This window comes from Macaca nemestrina, chromosome 1, assembly GCF_043159975.1.
Source record: "Macaca nemestrina isolate mMacNem1 chromosome 1, mMacNem.hap1, whole genome shotgun sequence".
NCBI classification, from domain to species: domain Eukaryota; kingdom Metazoa; phylum Chordata; class Mammalia; order Primates; family Cercopithecidae; genus Macaca; species Macaca nemestrina.
Window position 1 is genome coordinate 210,797,801 of NC_092125.1, and position 6,000 is coordinate 210,803,800.

Consider the following 6,000-nt stretch of genomic DNA (forward strand, 5'->3'; position numbering starts at 1 on the left):
ATTAATATTTTAAAGACCCACACACACACTTTAAAATGTAACTCGATTTGCTGTATAGGCCAGAGAAATATGGCTGTTACGATGAAGGCATAACTTGTCTGGTTCTTGATAATTTACACCATTAGAGAAGAATGCAAATATGAATAGCTCAGAGTAGTTTAACTTTGTAGTTTTCTACTTTTTCTCATGTCCAGTGTTCAGTTTCTTATAAACCAGGCATGAAGAGAAACAAAAAATAATTATCCAGATCATGAGGTTGTCTTCATCCTAAGCACAGAGGTATAATAATTACATTTCTCAGAAGTTCCCCTTCTGTTTAGAGTCTCAAGGGCAATTGAGATGTCAGTGAGGCTGTGATTAAATGTATTGGATATTGGAGGATTTTAAATACAAACAAGTATTACAGGTGTTACCACTGACCCTGAAGGTAAGATTTACTATGAAAATTTATAATGCAAGGAAGAATGATCATTTTCAAAATATACACTTTGCAACTTAAGTTGGCTGTCACAACAACAAAATACTACAAACCAGGATGTCTAAGAGCAGAAGTCTGTGGTTGCCAACTCTCAAGCCTCCTAGCTTAATCCAATCTAGGATGCATTTCCACTCTGCAACAAACAGTATTTTTGCCTTATTTGCAGATAACAGTTTTAATGCAGGTACTGCCCACAGATTAGCTTTGAGCAGTGTCTTTTTGCTTTGGTTTTTTGATTTGTTTGGTTTGTTTTGAGACTGAGTCTCACTCTGTCGCCCAGGCTGGAGTGCAGTGGTGCGACCTTAGCTCACTGCAACCTCTGCCTCCCGGGTCAAGTGAGTCTCCTGCCTCAGCCTCCCAAGTAGCTGGGACTACAGGCGTGAGGCACTGTGCCTGGCCAAGTAGTATCTTTTTGCTTTAAGTAACTTACATGTACATTTGTTTTCCTTTTGAATGTTTCTTTTTAGTTGCAAACTAAGAAACACTGAGCTCAGCATTCATATAATTGCAAACTCTGTCTTAATTTCTCAGTTTGTTTTCTCAGAAAAAATGCAATTTCTTTTCTTTTTTAAATTTAATTTTTCTTTGTTTTTCTTTATAAAGTGAAGAGTAGGTAGCATGAATTCCTCTTGCCCTTTGCTGTTTCAGTCTGGCATCAGTAGCAGTTGTTGCTGTGTCCAGTTTTCATCCATGGATTTTTCTGGGATTGAAGATGTGTTGAGTTCAATGTTGATTATTTAATTGGGCAGTATAAGTAAATTCACTGGCTCTCCTTCCAGTTTAGTGATTACTGAATATCATCCATGACATTTTATATTTCTTACACTTCTAGAATGCTAGCCTGAAAAGAGAAGTTGTAAGTCAGGGACAGTAGTATGCGCCTCTAGTCTCAGCTAGTTGGGAGGCTGAGGTTTGAGCCCAGGCCTTCATGGCTGTAGTGCACAGTGACTGTACTTGTGAATAGCCACTACACTCCAGCCTGGGCAACATAGCAAGACTCCCACCCCTTAAGAAAAAAAGAGAAGAGAGAAAAAAATAGAAGTTATGGAGAGGGAGGCGGATACTTGAATACTTTGACCATACTTGGCATAATAGACATTTTGAGGGCTTTTTGTTTTTCCTTAAAATTCTTCTGAATCAGTTTTCATTGTTTCTAGTCATTATATTTATCATTAATGAATTCATATTCTGCTCTAGCCCCTAAAGATAGTTTGATACGCTAACTTTTGTTTTGCCTTTCTAGCTGCTAAGATAGATAATGGTTATTGCAAAATGCACGTTTTTAAATGGTCTCCAGTGTGGATTGCTTCTGAGCTGCTGATGGATTGAATACATTGAGAAGGAATGTGTCATTTGGAATCCAGGACCAGTCAGCAAGGATAACTGCCTGATTTTATGGTCAGAATGCTCTAACTCTTATGGCATACTGATGACTTTTTTCCATTTTCCAAAAAAGCAAGTTTTGTCAGTCTCAGTGTTTCTCTGATCTAGCTACTCACAATTCCATTCCCAAAGTAGTGACCTAGTTCTGTCACTTGGGTTTCAAAGGGAGTTGAAGTGTCACTGAGTGAGTACAGCAAACCTGTTTAATGATTTATAGGAAGCAAAGAAAAAGAATTTTGTTTGCTAACCTTAGAAGTATATCAAATTTTGGTTTAATTTATAATTTTGCAAAGTATGAAGATATTTCCTGGCTAACTCTAGATGAATTATTCAATATTTTCTCTCCTATCTTAATGAAGTTAATTTTAATGCTAATTTCCTATAACCAAGAAAACAGTTGAGTTAAATAACACTTATCTTTTCAACTTAAAGCTTATACTACTAATAATCATATAACATTCACTTCCTTTTTTCTGACTTAATTGGTAGGTAAATAAAATATTTCAAATTTGATTGGCAAATTGGAAAATCACTTAGAACAATCTGCTAGTATTTTTTATGCCCTTTGTTTTTTCCTTTACACATTTATAGTGCAAAATAAATCAAGGACAAAGACTCGCACTGAGTTGATCAACTTGTGTTTGGCCTTCATGGGAATTAGAACTTTTTTCCCCTCAACATTTATTAAAGGAACATACAGAATTTCAGACTATAGCAAACTAATACCTTTAACTTGACTAAGAGTTGATTTTCATTAAGGAACAGAACTTGTAATGTATTTCAACATACTTTAATGTATGACTCATCCCTGTTAAAGTTGTGAGACTCAAAACTATGCCCAAATCACTTAATTTTATGTCCTTCCCTGTTTACTGTGTCTGACCTTCAAGATTTCGTGACTGATGCTGAAATGGAAGCCAACCACTGCAGAAATTTGGGGGAAAATGAGATCTGAAGAATGCAAGGGGAAGTAGGAATTCATTTCTAGCATTTCCAAACCTGCTTTATCGTGTCTGCTCCACCACAGTCAGAGGAAAAGACTGAGTTCATGGATATTACCAGCTAAGCCTTACATCTGTCTTTAATGTTTTTAGGAAATATACTGAAAAGGTAAGTGAGATGTCTGTTTTAAAGAAAGGCTCTTACTAGGTACCTTAAAACCAGTTGTTTCCTATTAGTAAAGATGGGCAGCTTCTTTATTCCTAGCTTCACAAAGGCTTTCCCCTGTTCTGTGTGTTTCTCAGTATTGTGGAGAAGGTAGTTTCTGAGCAGGGTGGTGCTTTTCCTCTGCTTCTCAGCAGCTAAGACAGAAATTGCACTGAAGTGTACAAAATGCCAATTTTTGTTCTGTTGTACTCAAATCCTTTTTTTAAAAAAATTATTTCAGTTGAGTCTTAGTTTTATTCCTCACTATATAGGAAAAAAATATTTAATGCCTCAAAGTTCTAGTCAGCATTACATTTGCATTACTCTTATTTGCAGCAAATATGAGTAAAATTATAGGTTTTTAAAGGTCTCTAATAACATCCACCTATATTGGTTTTGTAGATAATCCATAAATTACCAGAAATGAATTATTCTACATTTATTATACACCCACGTAATAGGTGTAGTGCCAGGCCCTGGAATATACTATTGGCATCATCTCATGTGATAAAAAGACACATTCCGCCATCCTGGAGCATACAAAGGTAGACTAGCATGTAGTTCATGTGCTTAAGGAGTTCGTTTTTATTGACGTGATACAGACAGAATTGCAGTTTAGGGAGTCAAAATCTAATAAAATGAGACTAATTCCATTTTTCCTCTAATACTAATAACTAATGTGTAAATCTGAATAGGACACATTCTATATGAAAACTCTGTGTGTGCATCTGCACTAAATACTTTGTGTGTGCCAAGTACTGTTTTAAACTCTACATATATTTTTTTAATCCTCAGAACTGTTCTCTGAAATAGGTACTAATACTAAAGCTTATTGTTTAAGGAAGGCAGAAATTAAGTAACTTGGCCTAAGTTTGCATAATTATGATCTGGGATCAATATTTGAACCCATACAGGCTGATTGCAGAGCCTGCACTCTTAATTTGAGTGTGATATTTATGTGCAGTACCTGGCTATAAGTACCCACAAAACATTTCAAATTCTTTATAAAATTTGCTTAGTTAAAAAAAAGTACCAATTGCATAGTATGGTTATAAGTCTGGTAGTAGTTAGGCTTTTTACGAGACATGCCGCTTACTGCACCAAGGAGGCAACAAGGCTTTGAGAGCCCAAAATTCCCTTTCTTCAGCTCCTGCTTCCAAGACAGTCATTTTGCATGATAACCCTTTCCCCAAAAACACAGACACAAAATTTAAAGAACTGGAACAGAGGAAGCAGAGCTTATAGTAGTATATATATTTAGTACCCTGTCCCTTAGGTCCACCCCTCTTTCTTTATTGATTGTGGACATTTTGTTTTAAATGCTAAATCATGAGAATATATGACTGCTGAGACTTTTCCAAGGATTTTTAAAAAAACAGATTAGGCTTTGTGCAGAAGTAAAGAAAAAGTGCTCTGAGAACCCCAGGTAGGTAATTTACTTCCTATTGTACAATAGTTTGTTTGAAACCTCTTCACCTCTATCCCTTATTGTTTTATACTCTGTAAATCTGATTTTACCTTTAATAAACTTTTCTGAAGTGAGTGAGTTTTTTTGTCTTATTTCTCATTAGATTCTCTACCTTCTTTGTTCTCTTTATGTTATTGCCACTCTCTTCAAAACTGGTGGTTTAATTAAAGTGAGAGCATCTCCTATATACCTAGTACTGTTGAGGATTAAAAAGTATATGTGTGCCGGATGTGGTGGCACACACCTATAATCCCAGCACTTTGGGAGGCCTCAGGCAGGGAGGATTGCTTGAGCTAATGAGTTCAAGATCAGCCTGGTCAACGTGGCAAAACCCCATCTCTACTAAATAAAGACAAAAAAGTAACTGGGCATGGTGTTGTGCACCTCTCACCCCAGCTACTCAGGAGGCTGAGAAGTGGGAGGGTCACTTGAGCCTGGGAAGTCAAGGCTGCAGTGAGCTGAGAACAAGCCACTGCACTCCAGCCTGGGCAACAGAGCGAGACCCTGTCTCCAAAGAAAAAGGAAAAAGTGCCAAGGCTTTGCTCCTAGTTCAGTGCAGTTTCCACCCAGTACTAAAACTTTGCAAATTTTTGAGGGAAAAAACAGAAGTTGTAGAATCAATATGAGCATTTGATTATATAGCAAGCAATTGTGGCAGAAAAAATTCACCCTAGTGAAATCAAGTTAACTATTCTGTGAATGAGATTAGCCAGAGGAACAATTTCTACCATGTATCTTTTAAATCACTGTTTCTCAAAGTTTAATGTGTATGGGAAGCACCAGGGATCTTGTTAAAATGCAGGTTTTGATTTAGTAGGTCTGGGGTCAACCTGGAGAATTTGAATTTATTTTCTCTTTTTTTAAAAGTAGCAGTTTGAAATATGCTTCACATACCATAAAATTCACTCTTTAAAGCTGTCCAATTAACTGCTTTTTAGCATGTAGAATTGTTCCACTATCACCATTCTAATTTCAGGACATTTTCACCATGAAAAAAAAACCTTGTACCTATCACTCCCCATCCCCCTCTCCCTTCTACCCTTTCCTCCTCTGCCAGCATCTGGCAACCGTTAATCCACTTTCTGCCTTAATTTACATCTTCTGGACATTTCATACATTATATAGACTTCTATACCCGGCTGCTTTCACTTAGTGTTCAAGGTTCATCCATGTCGTAGCATGTATCAGTACTTCATTCATTTTTGTGGCTGAATAATACTCCATTGTATGGATATAGCACATTTTCTGTGTCCCTGCATCAGTTTCCATTTTTTGGCTATTATAATATAGCTATGAACATTTATGTACAAGATTTTGTGTGAAAGTATGTTTTCATTTCTGTTGGGAATATACCTAGGAGTGGAATTGTTGGGTCATATGGTAACGTTTTGAAGAACCAGGAAACTATTTTCTAAGGTGGCTGGACCATTTGAGAGTCTGCATTTCTGACAAGCTTCCAGGTGATACTGGATAGCAGGCTCTGGATAACATTTTGACATCTATCAAGCAAACAGGAACATGAACT

At 36.7% G+C, this 6,000-nt stretch overlaps 1 protein-coding gene across 5 annotated transcripts in view; it reads left to right on the forward strand.

Annotated features, from left to right (window-relative positions):
* The window catches only part of LOC105494418 (heterogeneous nuclear ribonucleoprotein R), a 64,833-nt gene extending 60,280 nt beyond the window's left edge, over positions 1-4,553 (forward strand). For 4 of the 5 annotated variants that reach the window (XM_071098846.1, XM_071098844.1, XM_071098840.1 and 1 more), the window contains one exon: positions 1-4,553. This exon is cut by the window's left edge and continues 25,789 nt beyond it. The gene's annotated coding sequence lies outside the window, so the exon portion shown is untranslated. The other variant, XR_011624940.1, reaches the window with a different exon arrangement.
* The last annotated feature ends 1,447 nt before the right edge of the window (positions 4,554-6,000 follow it).